We start from the raw sequence: 16,666 nt of genomic DNA, 5'->3' as shown, positions 1-16,666 counted from the left end.
AAAACCCCCCCCCCCCAAAAAAAAAAAAAAACAGAATTGGGACAGACCAGAAGAAACCAGAAGTTGCTAGCATTTAGAAATGACAGGAATACTTCGGGTCCACAAAGAAATTCAGCAATAAATTCCTACAGTTTCACCACGCAGCTTCATAGTAAGCGTAAACCATAGACAGATGCAAAGAAGATAACTGCCCTTAGATGACACAATGATAACATGGGAATCGGGCTCCAAATTACTTGGCAATTTAGATATAAATGGGTCATATCTGAAAAGCAGTAAACTATGATTGAACAACATTATTACCAGAAAATATTCTTGCAATAAGTGAGCTATTAAAAATCAAGCAATGGTAGGATAAAAATTCTCGTCTTCATTGAAGTTTCCTTCATCCCTCTCTAGCATTTTTCCTGGCTCCATATAGGCTTGCAAGGTCTTGCTTCTATCCATGATATAACTAGTCCAACACCTCTTTTTCTTCCCAAAAAGCATGCGTGTGTGTGTGTGCATATGTGTGTGCACGTGAGAGAAATGTGGTAGTTAGGAAATCTGAACACTGCAACTCCTGAACCAAAGAAATGTTATTTTGGTTGTTTTTCCCCCAGGCATGCTAGGTATTTTAAGTACTCCAAGGGTATGGCTAGCTTAGACATCGGTGTAATAAGAGGATCTAAAAGGTTGCCATTTGAACAGAGGCTTGTCACACCAAAGACTGACAAGCATCAGACACTACCAAGGGATTAAACCCCTCTGACGGACTGTCCTTTTCCTATACATGCCAAGATTGACATGTCAGCTCCACTTGAGAGCTTGTTCCCAAAATTCAATGATGCATGACATGTGAAGCAGTTACAAGAATGACCTTTCATAATAGAAGAGGAAGGTGCTACCAACAACAAATTCTCACGAAAAACAGTTGCCAGCAGATTTTTCACCTGCAGAAAGTCTGCAAAGCAACCAGAAAGAACCAACTGAGCGCCGCTGCCCTGGAATGAAAGGTTGCCGATAGGCCAGAGCCCATCGCTCTGCAGGCTCGGTGACATTTTTGAGTAATTACAAAACCTTAAGATCCATTATAATGTTAATTTGCTGGCTAGTTGTTGTGGAGAAGCGCAATTAGATGCTGTGTAGCTACGATACCCACTGGAAGGCATGCTAAGAATGCCTCTGCTTACAAACTGAGCAACTGCCCGGAGACCACGAGCAGGAGCATGCATTGGATGGTGCAGAGAGAGCATCCTCACACCTCTGGAGAGCCTGGAAAGAACTCCAATTACGGAGCAGGTCCTGTTGATGAGACCCTCTCCACAGGTGCATGGAGACCCCACCGCAATCAAACCTCAAGGCACCAAGCAACAAGAGCATCTGCTTTACTTTACATCTTTACACTCTCCTCCCCCATGCATGCATCATATTGGGGACTACAAGGGTACCACTAGGTATCAACCATCACATTTCCTTATTCCAAACAAAGAAATTAGTATTTGCCTCAATTGAGAGTGACCTATTGATTTACGTCATGATCTTAACGCAAGTTCTCTGGCTAAAGGTTGTCTTTAATAGAGGCCTGCCAGAAAAAATGTTTGTTTTTCAAATTATGAGGCATTTCCTGGGTTGTGGGCTGCACTTGTAAGCAACAATAGCGGGCAACAGCTGAGGACAAAACCTTTTAAAATTAAAGCAAATCTCTTAATACGTGGTGAACACTGGGTATTACTCTGCCCATTTCACAATTAAGAATAGAAGCAATAATTGCATTTTTTACTAATATAACAGCACGTTTGGAACCAGAATCATTTAATTTCTTAAACATAGCTATTAAGAGGACTGCCAGACCTGATATAAATTTTCCTGCACAAAGTAAGTTGATTAAATGAAAACTAAATCAGAGTCCCTAAAGCTTTGTAACAGTAAACTTCATGGAACAGTTTTGTAATTTGCAGATGGAAATACGGAAGAAGAGTCTATTCACGTGCAGTCAAATGCAAGCACCTAGTTACTCTGCAAAATATTTTTTTAAACTATCAATAGTACCTAAATTATGCAAGGGAGGAAAAACACATCCATCTCCTCTAGAAAGGAAAGCTGTCAGCTGCTGAAAACAAAGTAACTACCCGTGTAGGGATAAATAATCAGCAAAGCAAATACCAGTGGGAAAGTGCAGCAACATTAGCGAAGGCAAGAGTTTGAGGGACATTCTTCCGGTCAAAAGTACTAAGTGAGCCCTTTTTTGCTCCTTTACAGAACACAGAGTGAAAAGCTAAGCGCTACTACCTTGTCCTGGGTGACGGCAGGCGACAGTGGATTACCTTGGCAAACGAAAGTTCCTGACCACAAGACACAGTGGTTGTGACAGTTTCTTATTTAATAGATATTTCAAAGGGCAGCAGCCCGTCACCCATGGTCAGTCAGGCGTAAAGGTTGATGGACCCCTAGACGGGGCCGGGGGGCTCTCCTGTGCCACCCACCTCACCGTCACCCACCTGCCTTGCAGCCGCTGGTGGATGCGGCTCTCATGCTCACCTAACTGCAATACTTGCACCTTCTCAGGCCCCTGCCAAGAACAGTAACGGAGACTTTAATTCTTAAAACATACAATTGAAATGGCCATGGAGGGGGAGGCATCAGGCCGCTTCTTTCAGACTCGGGAAGGAAGGTGGAACTCCCCCGGCTGGCCAGATGTTTGCAAATTCACACAAAGAGCCTAATTAACAGTTCAAGGATTAGCAAAACTTGTTACTGTTATAAGCAAGGTCAGCCTCCCTCTCAGTGACACCGACTTAAAAGTTTCGTATCAAAGCTGGAAAAAACAGGAGCAGCTATTTTCTCTTTGGAATGGTTAGGGAGATGCGAGGATGTTGTCCGAGCTGTAGCAGCTGGAGACCAATGCCTTCAGACACACAGGTCAAATACTGCAGTCTTAAGCATCTTCCAGAATTGCCATTCTGTTCCTTTTGCAGAAGTTAAAAAGTCAAGAAATACCTACTTGCTCTGAACTTTCAGCAGGAACTTTTCCCCTTATTCTACTGCAAAGCACAATGAAGATGTGCTGTACGGGGTGTAAAGCTTTCCGCGGATTTTTTTTAAACAGGGGACATTACACTGGCAGCCTGATTAAATCACCTCAAACCAATTGTCATGTCTGAGCTGCACAGTTTAAAATCAGCCAGTATTCATATCTTCCAGTGGTATTGGGGATTGCTATATATTTTTTAAATTATATATTGTTCAGATATTGACCCATTACTACTCTCCCTTGGTTTTCCTTTCATTGAACGAATTACATAAACCAGCTTTTAAATAGAAAGCCAGAAGATATATGCAAACACTAATCTCACCATCCCATAGAGTAAAGCTTTGAATTTGCAGTGTTCATTCCCCAAAAGACAAAGAAAAGAAAAAAAAAAGACACTTAYGAAAGTGGAGAGAGGACAGGCTGAGTAGCATTAATTGTGGATATTTTTGGCACTGAGTAACAGAATGAAGTGATTTTTCATTTGACAAAATATTGGACTGGGGTTTCTGCATTATCCATACTTGACCCTTTCCTACTCCCTGACTCATGGGTCTCTCATGGGCCATGATCCAAAGGTATTTACAAGACAAACGTGCTTCAAACAACTTGAGGCATGTTAAAAAACCATCCAGTGCCTCTAGAGAGCCTCAGTTCAGCAGGTAGCTGAAGTCAATTGCACTGCCAATTTTAAAAGAAAAATGATTTGTTTCCTTAGAGAAACAAAAAATTAACCTTTTTCTGGCTCCTTTATGGATTGAGAATAGATTTGGGTGGAGAAGGGAGGAAAGAGTTTCTTTATGGCAGCCAGATGGAACTCCAAATCTAGGCAGTTTAGTCAGTGAGCTAAGGGGAAGATGTCAAAACATGCTTTCCATTAACGTAATAGCTGAAAACAAAACTGATCTAAAATACTATATACAAACAATTACTGTTCAGCTAACAGAACTCATGCCAATACGCATGATTTTATAACCATAGTTAGTTTAAACTAACAGCAACAGTTATAAGTCAGCAACATGGTATTTTATTCTTAAATATTTGCTTGGGATGCTACTTGATATCAGACTTCAGTCAAAATAAACTTTAGTGAGCAATATGTTAAATGATCCCATCTGCCTATTTTAAAGACAAAAAACTAGATTTTGTTCAGCCTCAATTTCCAGGTCAGTCTTCCAAACCAGAAGGGTCAGCTTCTGTTCTTATTTACCATGATGTAAATCTGGAGTGAGTTGATTTACTTTAGTGGTATAGGTCAGAGACGTACATATAATTAAGGCATTAATAGTGTTAAAAAAAACAAACAAAAAAACCCCAAACCAAGTACAATACATCCATTTTCTTTAGTGGAGAAGTGTTACTTGGCGCAGATGGGAGACAATACCATCTTCTCTGCATTTTTACTTACATTGTTCAAGCAAAAAGTACTCCCATAGAAATAATGCTTCACTTTGTTCAGCTAAGTACTCACGTAAGATTTTTTTCTCCCAGTATATGCCAAGAAGTCTGCCAGCTGAACCTCCAACATTGACATAAAGCTACAGAGGGATCTTTCACAGATTCAATTCCAGAAAAGGACTCAAAGGAATACTACCAGCAGTTTATATTAAGTTCACAAAAGACACTGTTGTCTTCTTAGAGACAGTTACGGCAGCGATGCTCGAAGCTATTTGCGAAGAGCAGAAAGATCGGGGCTCTAGCTTTGATCTCCAGTCCTGTGAGTGTGTGCATGCACATATGCGCCTAAGAGAGAACATTATGCTTCTGCAGTGGGAAAACGCTCACTCTTCCTATGTACTCATAAAACAGGATCAATATAGACATTAATTTACTTTTCAAAATAGGTTTTCAACACTATTGTCTTGTAGGAATAACACAGTCAACCCACTGTACCCAGCTGAGTAGGATTTCTAAGGGTGGGGGGGGAAACTTAAAATGAAAATCCTTTATTACACCATCACACCCTATTATTGTGCACCTTCTTTAATCGGCCCTGGATTTTCCACCCATCAGCACACGCCGCTGCTGACTTGGGGGAAATCATGCTTCCAGGCAAAAGACTGGAAAAGCTAATCTCTAATCTTAATTTTCTGATGCAAGTTGCTAACTTTCATAAATCCAATGGAGAAAAAGGTATAAATTTTATTTCATAAAGGCCACGGGCTACTAGTTCTTACCATCTTCCAAGTCAGTATTAGCCAAGGATGGGTATAAGCCAGAAGTAAAAGGTAGAAATGCATCCACGTATAGCCTACTTTTTTACCCCACCAACAGAAATATTACATAATGTTCTGGCTACTTATGTAATTCAATCCTTTTATATGAAGAAAGCAGGTAGAAATCAGGAGAGGATTTCAGTGTGAAACATGTTTTGTTGTCCAACATCAGAACGCAAATTGAACCAAGGAGCTGCCAAAACGAAAGCAATGACAAAAATTCCTTAATGATAGGCTAATAAGAGATTCATCACCAAAGTATTTAGTAATTCTTCAGGGAACACGAATAAGGATTACAACGTATGATGTATTAATTCAGTTATTTGGTGGCATTTTGGAAAAAAAGCTTCAGCTTTAGGGACAAGAAGTTAGAATACAGCTGGAAAAATTTAATCCACAGCTTAAACTGTCTCTTGAAATGTGCAATAAGAGGGAGTGTCACTGAAACTATCTTGTGTTTCTCATCAGGTATTGCAAAGAGAGCAGCATGGAACAGCAGAGCGTTGGCTTGTCCATGGTTCATGCTCCCAAATACTTTTTGTTCAAAAGTTCACTTTTTTAAAGCACTCTACAATATATGCGTTTACTTGGATTGTAAGACAGGGTGAAGAATCAATCATGCTACTGGAGTCACAGCAAGAAACCCCTGGGACAATCATTCTCTCCCCCCAAAGCATTTCAAGACCTAAGGTCTTCCCTCTGCAAAATCTTTAGGGTCAAAACGTGGCTCTGAGCACAGTTTCGGCATCTTTCCTAACACCCTAGCACCGGGCAAAATCACCAGCCCTCTGAAGAAAGCCGGTAATTTATACTAGGAGCAAACTGGGGAGCCCAATTCTCCAAGGAGGCGCTTCCCATGGATTACAGTTCCCATGCACATCCAGGGGAGCCAAGAGCAGCGCGAGCCAGCGATCGCAGCAAGCGCTTCTCTCCAGAGGACACCCGGCAGCTGCAGCAGAGCTCACACACATCTTGGTTCTCAGTGCGAGTGTGAGATTTTGATCTGTGAATAAAGCAGCAATCGCTTCAGGATTTTAAAGCACTTTACAAATCTTAATCCTTACAAACCTACCCACCTCAACCTCTCTAGCTCCTGGGAAAAGGCAGGTATTGAATTTTTCCCTAATGGAAAAGGGAAATGAAGGCACAGAGCAATTGAAGCAGAGGATAAAAGTGGAGACAGGAGCAGAGAGAGGTGGGAGTTGCTAGATCAGAGATTAATTTATGCCTCAGGGTACAGTCCCCCAGGAGAGCCTAGGGTGGCATATTGCTCCCAAGGGAAACTCCAGCAAGGACCGAGCCTTTAGACAAGGAGGTATATCAGAAACATGGAATAAACATCCTTCAGCATGGTATACCCTTTGGAGCTACAATATATCATAGTGTGTAAATATATATATATTTATATATATATATACACACACACACACAGATATAGATAGTGCTCCAGGGCCTTAATTAACATATGAAGAGATTTTTTTGTGACAGACACAGGCTATCAGATGTTCTGAAATTAAAACATCTCCCTTCAGTCCCCATTAAGGAAGGAACCGATGATTAGCGCTTTTTACAAATGAGAAACGAAGCCGGAGCTTGCATGGTGTCTGCGGAGCTGGAGGACAGAGCGCATCTCCCTACAGGGCAACAGCAGCAGTCTGAACAACCCCTGAGCATTACAGCAAGGTGGATCACGTTTTTAGGGGTGACTGGATCCCTGGAGCAGATGCAGGAAAGTACCCAGTCCACCACTGATATTTAAAAGACACTTACCCTGCAATCTACTGCCCAGCTCAGCTGTAATCCACCATGACAAAAGATAACAGAGGAATAAACAGAAAGGCAGCACCTGGCCCATACTTGAGTATGCTGCATCCCTACGGCATATTAAGAATCAGAATAGCAGCTACCCCAAAATCAACTCTAAAATTAGAGCTTGCAGCTTGCTTATTAAGCACCAATACATCTCCCGTGCCATACATTTCCTCCGTGAAGGTAAAAGAGCCGGCACTCAGTGAAATTAATCTCTGACACAATTATGCATCTTCACTTGCCTAAAGATACTTTCGTTTCTAGAGGCAGCGCTCGAAGACACATCGCGCTTCTCCCTAGTAACCGAAAGGCTGTTACCCCAGCAAGAAGGGAGATGAAGCAGCAGGCGCTTGATGAGGCGCAACACTGGAACGTCTTGGACGGGAACCGCAGAAGCAGATTTGTGACTGACAAAACACCACCGGCGCAGAAGAATTAACCCTCATCTTTGTCAAAAGATGATTTCTCTCCTCTGCCTGTCCAATAAAACTGTAAACTCTGGTCTCTGCCCTGAAGTCTCTGTTGTATTTCTGTACAGCACTTGGCATAACGGATTATTGGGTTATATTAGGGCTTCTTGGCACTGCGATAATGCAACTGTTAATGGTTTTTAATTGGTATTAGAGAATAAGTTCAAAAGAAGCTTTATTGACTTAGGGCCTCTACCTCAAGCAAGAAAAATACTGGACTAACTCTCAAAAATCTCAGTATCTGGGCAAGCTTCCTGCAACATGTGTTATTAAGTGGTCCAGGAATTCTGACTATACTTGTTTAAAAAATGAGGTGTTTAAGTTCTGAGCAGCATCAAGACTAGGAAGAATGAAAATGCAAAAATGGCAGTGGTTAGAGGCAAAAAGCATTTTTGGTGCTCCACCACAATTTTAAACAGTAATTATATGGCTTAAAACTCTAAACTTACACAATTATCTTTAATGGTTGCAGCATACAAGACACTATTCTGCAATTTAAATAAGTAAATTTATTAGTATAACAAGCAGAAGTTCCAGCCACCTAACCACTTACAGCCTGCCAATAGCTCCTATCTTGTAAATATTATCTGTTCGCAGAGTTGGGAGCAATCATATGGGAAGTAATGAAATTATCGTAGTACATGTTATTCCTCAGTGAAAACACTTGCACCATCAATCTCTAGACCTACGAGTAGGAACAATCTTTACTTCTACAACACCTGGCTTAAGACAGTGTGTGGCAGGTCAGTGCAACAGACCTGGAGCCTAAAACATGGACGGTGAACTTATATTTACATTTTGGGGGAATGGCAATTAATACAGAAAAATCTGCAGTTTAAGTTCAAACAGTTGTAGAGGGTGGGTAGCCTGCAAGCAAGCCACCGTTTCTTCAAGGGTTTGGGGACTCAGGTGAAGGGAGGGATATTTCACTTCCCTGGCTAGCGCAAGTCTTCTGCACAATGGTGTGCATCTATCATATTAAAAAGAATAAATATTTGCTAGGAAGAAGGAAGCTCTGAAGATTAGCTTGGTGACCAGAAGCCATTATTTCTCTTATTATCTGTACCTATTAAAGAAATACTTCCTCCCATGATTGGTCATTTAAAGTCATGAATATTTGAAAAGATCTGCATTCCATCTGCTGGGGAGAAGGGGAGTGTTAAACAGCACATACAATATTTTGTTTAAATGCAAAGACCGAAAAGAAATTAGACAGCGCTAATCCATGGGCACTCATCCACATTTACCCCCACCCTTCACACCCCAGAAATGGATTTCAAGTTGTGGGGTTTTTTGTCTGTACCTTCCAAGACAGCTCAGGGGTGGCAGAAAGAGGAAGACAGAGGAGAAAGATATATCCTTGCGCAGAAGCGGTGGGGTTGCAATACCTACCAACAGCGTAGCTACCATACAGAGAGGCTGGTCTTATCTCAGAATTCGCTTCCTCCCCGTTTTCGTTAATCTTTGTCTTATCAGAGGCTATGCAGAAGTTCTATTTTCTGTTCAAACAAAAACACAGTCTGGGTAAGAGAAGTTATGAGGTTACAGCCTGCTTGTCAGCCAGGCCCCCAAAACTGGGGGAATCAACAGGACAGAAAAAAAGAAGAAAAAAAAGAAAAAAAAATCGAATACCCCCAGCTGCAGGGAGAGGGGCCATCTGTCCATCTAATCACACCTCACCAAATGCTTTCCCTTGCATCCCTCATCCAGCTGCAGCCTGGGTTGCATGGGGCTAAAAAGGTTTGGCTGAACACCGAAAAAGAGGCAAACTCCCACAGCTGGAGGCACCGATACACTGCTGCATAAGGACAGGCTGCTTTCTCCACCTTTGTGAGCAGAGCTGTGCTTTGTCCGGGTTGAGACTCAGCCGGTTCTGTCCTTTGGCGTTGGTGAAACCCTCCGCCACAATGGGCTCTGGACAGCAGGGAGACGAATGCCATTTTCTGCAGTTACTGCAGCCCGTGCCCTGCGAACCAGTCCCAGAGCTTCATCTGCACGCCGAGTAGCAGCTCCTTAAGGCTGTAATGCAACTGTCTCGTACCAGCCACCAAAGCCCTCTGAACTCAACCCCGCCACGAGAAGCACTAATCCAACCCACACATCATCAAGCACTGGTTCAGCTCAGGATCAGGTCTTGGAGAAAGCCAAACAGGAGAAAAAGAAAAAAAAGGCCTTTCACATGAGCAGAGCTCCACTATCTCAAAATCCAGTCGTGGGAGCAACAAAATATGAGAAATCCGGTGTGAAAAAACTATCATGAGATACAGCATGTTCAGATCATCTGGCTTGTTCATGCCTTAGAAGACTTTTTTCCAGAAGTTGCCAGTCCAGGAGAGACATGTATCTACCCTCCTCTACAGCCATAAATAACCTATTCAATAAGGTGACTAGAATAACTTCAACCAATGTTATATTCAGACCACCACTTACAGCAGTGTAGAGTTGCTGATTGCCTATATACGATAATAATCAAAATTAAATGCCCAGTGCCCTGGTTCCTCTACTAACGGTAGCACCACTTCAGGGAAAAAAGCTCATTGCAAAGCGCCCCATCATCTCCTGCTCAGCTACACAAAGGCAGGCCAGTTTAACTCAAAGATTCATAAAACACAGAATATTAGTTGCTTAAGATGGACCAGTAAAACAGGATCTTCGCAGGCCGAGTTGTGTAGGCAGTCATTTTGTGATTTCAGGACAGGCATATTGAGGTCAGAGAGTTACTCAGCCTACTACCCTGACCTTCACGCACACTAAATACTAACAAAGCATACAAAACATGATCCCGTCTACCCGAAGTTTGCTATTTGTGGAATAAAATGCCAGATACGAATTTTCTTCCCAACCTCCTATCCCAGCTAAGGCTCATAAACATGAAGATTTCAATTCCTTCTAAAACGTTGCCATACCTAGCACGCTTGTGAATGTTATCTGTCAGCAGGAGGTTCCTTTTTTAAAAACCTGCTGAACTCCCAGCGTGCCAGATACCCTCCATTAGGGATTAGAAGAAATAGAATAACTAATATAATTCCCCAAACAAATTGAATGTTTGATCAGGTGTATGTGTTGAGCCAGAAATTAGCCAGAATAGTTCTACGGTTGTCATGGTGGCCATAGGATCTTAAGCTAATACTAAAGAATAGTCTAACACCAACTAACCAGGTGGCAGCTAAGGTAATTGCTTATTATGCTTAAGTTGTTTGCTTATCATCATTCCACCCGCGCCTTTTCCCTTTCCTCTTCTTTCCCGATGTCTCTTGTCAGTCAGAGATAATGACATCTCCAGAAGAAGGAACACCCTTAATTACATGCTCTGTTCAGTGGGGGCCTCTACCTTGCACTGACCATGAAAAAACCATCAAACAAATAATTCCACTGCTTCACAGAAATTAACTCCTCAATAACTGGCGTATCACAGCATAGACTCAGTATTGATTCTTCTTAGGGCTTCCAAATGAGTTGGGCACTCATAAAACTCAACTTTGGACATGGAATCATCCTTTTTCACAGCCAGATTCACTCACGCCATACGGACTTTACAAGGATTCACTTATTCATAGTAGGTACGCAAAGGAAATGTGTATGTATCTGCAGTAATGGGCGATGCATATGTGCATGTGTTTGGTCCCCACCAGGAAAGCCAAACTGCGTATTTCAAAGCTGTATGGGAGAAAAGTAAATCCAGCTGTGAACCTCTTCTCTAGAAGAGATGGGGAAAATATAATTCCACATAGCAAACGCCTCCACCTGCGTATAATGCCAAAAGCAGCGGCTGCCATTGCCTCATAAGCGCGGAGGCAGCAGGACTGGAGGCATGTCTCCTCCTGCTTGTGCGTGCTCCCTGACCTAAAACCTGGGATTTGCTGCTGCACACCACGTTACAACACAAGTCCATTCCTACGACGGCAGCTGAACAAACTCCGTTTTGGAAATCCTGACCCATACTATGAATTTCTGACAGCAGAACAGCGTCAGTTGGCAAGGGCGCAGAAAGGAAACACACTCCTTCAGCAGCGTGTAGCTATGGTAGCAAAACTCAGGGCAGAGATGCAGCAAACAGAAAAGTGCTCTTGTGAGCTTAGCTGGTGCTGCCCAGAGAGGTCCCCGCACACACCTGGGAGATGGTGGTACCCAGAGGCGTTCCTGCCTCCTGCTTTTGTTCCTGGTTGTGGCTGTCCCACCAGGTCTGATTTCAGAAGATTGTAACTGGGGTTCCTTGCTTCCCACTGAAAGGGGGAAAGGTTTCAGACATGAGCCCTTCCTCCTCCCCCAGTAATTCATTCCAATCTTCCAGTGTTTTCTTTGTAATGAGAAGAGTAGCGTTACCCTAAAGAAATTTGAGTAAGAAGTMACTGAGCCACAGAAGGTAGGGACACATCTCAAACTGTCAGTCTTCATCATGGTGCACACAGCTAGGTGCTGTCAGTTGTCCACATACACAGTCAGACATTCCCACGTATAAAGCCAGAGAAGAACCATCTCAGAAGAAATAATCTGTGAATACTGGACAGTCATAACATCCATCAGTGAATCAAGTGCAGTGGTTAATGCAAGTATGATGCATCAGTGCAGAATATAACTGCAGCCAGCGCAATTACTCCTTCCTTCACTTTCTTGGCCTAGAGATACTGAGGATTTACTTAAGCAAACTATTCATCTGTGACAAGAAAATAGAGAATCTATATTTTTTACATTTGTTTTATATAAAGCCATCACTGGCACCGCATTTTGTGACCCCTCTCTTTGCAACATGCAGTTGTTAGTCTCTTTCAAAGCTTACTTGCTATGACACATTCGTACTATGCTGCGACTTCTTTGGCATTTATTACGTTCAGAAAAAAAAATTCGAGATTAGATTCCTATCAAGTAATAAAGAAAGAAGCATACTTAACTATTGCCTTCAAATTACTCTTCATTTGGCATTTACAGAGTTCTTAAGTCCTGCATAACACCAGATCAACAAAACAAAGCAGTTTATAAAGCTCAGTTAGGAAAGATTCTTACTACTCTTACACTGGAGGGAAAAAATAAATATCGCTCTCTCCCTTTTCTTACCACTACTTCAGAAATTTCCTTGTAAATTTAAGGTTGGATAGATGTTGCCTTTCCCCCTTATGTCATAAGTAAGGATCAATATAAGCGAAAGAAAACTTTTACATTCATTGACATGAAATCACATGTCTACACATAACTAAATACTTTTTTAACAAGTCAGCTGAATTATGCAAATTTAGATTTTTCTAGTTGTTCTATTTATACTAGCTGGGTGAAATGCAAACATAGCAATTTTTCATAAAAACAACATGACCCAAAGCTGAAGGGTTTTTTTCCTAACTGGAAATACAGTTTGTGGACTGATGTGCGCTGAAATAGGTCTCTCCGTGTTTGCTTTGTTATGGTTATCTGTAGCTAGGGCTCTGTACAACAGGATTCCTCTTTGTTTCATGTATTAAGGTGCTGAAGAAGGTTTTTTTTGTTGATGTCTATGTATTTATGACACAATCAGCTCACGTGCTCCTCAGCCCGGGACAGCCTAACAGGAGAAAGCCAGTACATTCTTAGACAAGAAGGTGGATTTGTGACCGTTTGAACACAGGAATAAAGAACTGCCAGCACAAATACGAGAAAATACCTCGTCTCGAAGCACAGATTACAGAAAGAAACCCCGCATGTGTTTCCAATATCAGAAATAGAATCCCGAATCGGAGAGCTGCCTGGCCTGAGGCACGGGGAGGTTAGGCGCTCCTCTCCTAACACCCGCCGCAAGCCCTGGCATGCTGGTCGGGACAGCGCTGTGCTCCAGCTGGCAGGAATCCAGGCGCTAACTGCGCTGGCATTTGTTGCAAGGGAGGGAAAGAGGGGAAAACTGGTTTAAATATATCTCGGCAGCCTCCAGCAGAAACTTTGGCTGAGAAGCTGAGCGGTAAGATAAGCCTGTTGAATCAGCACTGCCCTCCCTATTCGGTGACTCTGCACACCATAGGACGCTTTTAGATTTTGAGTACTGAACAAGGTAAATATGCTAGAATACATTCAGTAAGCTACGTCTCTAAGCCTATATTGAAGTGAAAACATGCTCTGATTAAAACTTAACAGCTGTCAATGCTCTGAGGTGTTACAAGTACGAGACTATTTAAAGAGAATGACTGGAGCCATCTATTTTATTTTGATCGAGCTAGAAAAAGCTACACTTATTAACCACCGACTGAAACATTAAACGTATATCTGCCTTGAAGATGCTTAGTCACAAAAAGGTGCAGGAAGGGTAACAAGTACAGAGGTTACTTTTAGTGGTGGAGAATACTTTCAACTGCAGAATCTTCCCCTAACAGATAGCAAGGACATACAACATCTGCCGATGTCCCTGGAGCCACTGGCTGCTCACGACTTCACCAATTATGGCCTTAAATTACCATTTCAAACTTACGTATGCAAAAGTAAGCAGAAAATGTATTTCACATGCACCTTTGTGTATGTAAACATATGCATATACATAAAAATACATATACACACATACATACACACACACTAGATAGAGAGTAAGTATTTATATATATGCAGTGTGTGTGTATATGCGTATATACATATAAAAATGCATGATTTAACTCTGCCTCTCTGCAGACCTCACTCAACTTGCAGTCTTGACACAGGAGACCCCTTCCCTGCCTCCCACCCTCACAGTGGGTGGCTCAACCRGGGGTGCTCTTTCGCCAAGTCACTTGATGAGGACGGGCCTCCATTTATGTGACAAATATACAAATGCACACCTTCCAAGGGAAGCAGCGCTCTTGGAGAGGGCAGATGATGCGATGAGGGAGAATTTCCTGCACGGGGCTGTAGCCGTGGGCATGTCACCCAGCAAGCTGCCTGCAAACGCTCGATCCTCTCCAGCTGCACGTGCCTGGCTGCGGCGCAGCGTCACGGCTCCCGATGCCGGGCCCTTGCGCGAACAGAGCAACGGGGCTCCAGCACAGAGACTCGGTGCTATGGCAGGAATTACAGAGATGTGAATGCCACAGCAGGGAAAGGCCCTGCATGGGATGTCCATGGGAGCTCTGTGTGAAGCTTCACAGTCCTGGCTCTTCCGTTCCTCTGCAGCACTGCACGCTCCCATCATCACCTAGGAACTCATGGGTACCCTTCCCGTTTGGTAGAAGGCAAGTGGGGACAAAGAAATTTCAGTTCTGTCAGTTCTCACCGTCTTTTCTGTGTGTTCGCACCCTGACAGCCAAGATCCTAGTTACATGCAAATCCCAGCTGCCTTTGGAAAAATTAGTATTTCCAAACCTTGCTAGTACAGAAACAACTTTGAGCGCCTGAATTCCAAAGGCCAAAAACAAAAATAACAGAATACACCCACGTTCGTGTATGCCAAAAGGCAAATTAAAAGCAAGCCTCACCAAATGTAACTAAATCTCATGTCYCTTGGGACAGCAATATTGAGAATTAAAGAAACGTGTTTGTTTTGTTTTTAACATGAACAAAGATTGTGAAAGTGAAACAATGAGCGACACTGGGAGCTACTACACCCAGAGCACTACAGGCCGATCTGATTTYGGGTACCCAGTAGCCACAATTTGGTCTTAAGAGTGTGTTTTTTCTCACCTGACTTTAGCCATCTAGAAGTCAAATGTCCAGTTTTGCTCATTTAAACCTCTCTCAACAGAGATAGAAAGATACCTTCAGAGGCCAATTCACCCCTTCTTCAAACAGACAACCATGATAGGTCCTTCTGAGATGCCTTCCTTTCCATATGGGCYGTAACAGGGATTTATATGCCTGCCCCCCACTAGTCACAAAGCTTGAAAATAGCTAACATGAGATAAGATTGAAYTAATCTTAAAGTGACTGAAGCAAACCCATGCAGGAGGACAATTAGGGGAGGTACAGAACATACCCAAGTCTTCAGGGGTTTAAGGCTTATATTTTGAGACTGAACTTCTTTTTTTTTTTTTTTCCCTCCCTACTAGTAATTCCTGCCTGTTCTTAAATGATTCATGACCACGATAAAGAGTTGAAAGCCTGGACAGAGGCAGATGAAAGTCTTGACTGACAAATGAATCTGAACACGATCAGTTTAAGGATGGATACTCCAAGAGCAAACATAGGAAGCAGATCATTTGTTATTAGTTATTCCACTTTGCTCTTTAAAAAGTAAGAATTGCTTCTTTTAGATGCAAAACCAAAAAAAGAAGTTAGAGTAGTTTAGTATCCAAGTCAAAGAACGGAAAGATTTAATCAGGCTGCAGGAACTCGTGCTCGAAATAGGCACATACACAAAATCCTGCTTTAACAGGAGATGCAACCTATTTCACAACATGCTTTATTCCAAACAAACAGGAGAAACCAAGTCAAAAATAGCCCACGAATGCTTAAAAATAGGTCCTCTTTTAATTTTCACTAATTGCTACAACCAACAGAAAACAAACGCTAGCATTTCAGAGCTCTGCAAAACTAAATGGATAAGTGAGAGTTGAAATCAACCCCGCACYCCTCCAACCCCCCTCCCTCGCCCCCCCCCCAAAAAAACCTGTGCAGTTAAGAAGAGTGGTAAGAGTGTCTGAGGCACAGGGGGGAGAAGAGACAAAACAAAAGGTATCCAAGTTTCTTAAAAAGGAGCCAGAGTTGGCTAACGTTCCCCCTCCCGCTTTTTAATTTATACCCACACCATGCATTTACAGCCTTACAGCAAACAGAAAGAAAAGCATCATGAAAGGAGTTTGTTAAGGGTTCTCTAACCAGCAAGATTCGCTCTTGAACGTTTGTTCAGAGCAAAACCTGATGCTCAGACTAGGGAGGGGAAAAAAAAAAAAAGCAAGAAGTTAGTTATCAGAGGAGCTGCCGATCCCCGAGAGACGTATCCCGTTCCCCTGCTGCGAGGTAACCGGAGCGCGAAGCAACACAAATCACCAGCCCACGGGAGACGAGAGGATGAGCTTTATTATCGTCTTTAAAAAGGCACAAAACTTCGACGCCCGAAGTTGCCCCGTCCGCGGGGGCTCCCGGGAGAGCCCCGAGCCGCCGCGCAGCAAAGCCGAGCAGGATCGCGGGGGGGACGGAGGGAGGCGGCCGCCTCCCCCGCCGCGCCAGACCCGTAACTTCGCCGGGGCGGCGCCGAGGCTCCGCGCCGGCTCGGCCGGGCTGCGGCGGGAGGCCGGGCCGCG

The 16,666-nt window shown here is 43.0% G+C and overlaps 1 protein-coding gene across 1 annotated transcript in view; it reads right to left on the bottom strand.

Moving 5' to 3' along the window:
- The window catches only part of RFX2 (regulatory factor X2), a 57,738-nt gene extending 48,798 nt beyond the window's left edge, over positions 1 to 8,940 (bottom strand). The window contains exon 1 of the mRNA XM_026078690.1: positions 8,898 to 8,940. The gene's annotated coding sequence lies outside the window, so the exon portion shown is untranslated. The remainder of the gene's footprint in view (positions 1 to 8,897) is intronic.
- Between the last annotated feature and the right edge of the window lie 7,726 nt (positions 8,941 to 16,666).

This window comes from Apteryx rowi, unplaced genomic scaffold (genome assembly GCF_003343035.1).
Source record: "Apteryx rowi isolate R43461 unplaced genomic scaffold, aptRow1 scaffold_482, whole genome shotgun sequence".
Lineage (NCBI taxonomy): Eukaryota > Metazoa > Chordata > Aves > Apterygiformes > Apterygidae > Apteryx > Apteryx rowi.
This window is presented reverse-complemented; position numbering and strand designations above follow the sequence as displayed.